This window comes from Seriola lalandi, unplaced genomic scaffold, assembly GCF_002814215.2.
Source record: "Seriola lalandi dorsalis isolate HSWRI2012SDOR001 ecotype SW California unplaced genomic scaffold, Sedor1 jcf7180002054984, whole genome shotgun sequence".
In the NCBI taxonomy this organism is placed as follows: Eukaryota; Metazoa; Chordata; class Actinopteri; order Carangiformes; family Carangidae; genus Seriola; species Seriola lalandi.
In genome coordinates this window covers 739498-740521 of record NW_019525533.1, presented here as the reverse complement: position 1 = coordinate 740521, position 1024 = coordinate 739498, and positions in this window count along the sequence as shown.

Genomic DNA, 1024 nt, shown 5'->3' with positions numbered 1-1024 from the left:
AACTGATGCTTCATTTCAGAGGACTGAACCAAATGGAGACAGAGAAAGTTACAGCTCTCTCTCTCGTGTAAAACTTTCTCAGCTTTTGCAGAATGATGATTTCTAATGAACGACAATAAGACGATGGAAACCTGGCTTTCTCGTTTCAGGTGAGCAGAGGCGACAGTACACTGATCCCCCTCCCCTTCCCTGAAGTCCTGGTTTACCTGTCAGACCAGAGATGATGAATGATGTGGAGGAAGACGAGGACGGAGCAGAGTCTCCAGTCCCCAGCTGTCTGTCTATGAAGAGTGACCTGTCCAAAGATGAACCTCCATTCTTCAGTAATGAACCTGAACCTTCACACACACAGTAAGACACTGTTTCTACTGTTTCTAATAGATTTATATTAATGACGATGAACCATTAGAGCGGATTCTAAGTTGGATCTTGGGTTTCCTCACCAGAATCTACTGATGGTCTTTCTGTAGCAGAACAACTCAGAACCTCCATGTCAGAATTTACACCTTCAGAAAATATTAATTTGTCTTTGCCCTGATGTTGAACCCTCTTCCACTGGCTGTCTCTTATACACATCTTGTGGGTATTCAGTCTTACTGTATACTATAAAGGACCAACTCGGACGCTGTCGTGAGCTTAACTTTTTACTGCTCGTTAACTGCTTTGTCAAAACGCATATCAACAACCGTTACCTGTCACAACTGCTTTGCGCATGCGCGCATCCCCACAGGTCTTAAAGTAATAAAACACATTTCTTTCATCACAAACGTGGAGACACAGACACACTGAGCCGTGATTATATGAAGCGGTTTGTTTAATCATTAATCTTTTATTTTTCACAGCTGTGAGCTGAACCGTCACATTCCCTGTAACTTGACACACCTGGTTCAGACTTTGACCCAGGCGGCTCATTAAAGTTCGTGCGGACAGGTGAAGTCAGAAACCTGTGTCTTGTCTCCATGGTGACGCTTTGGACCAAGTCCGAACGAGGCCAGGTGTGTTTTCACTGACGGTACCTGCAGCG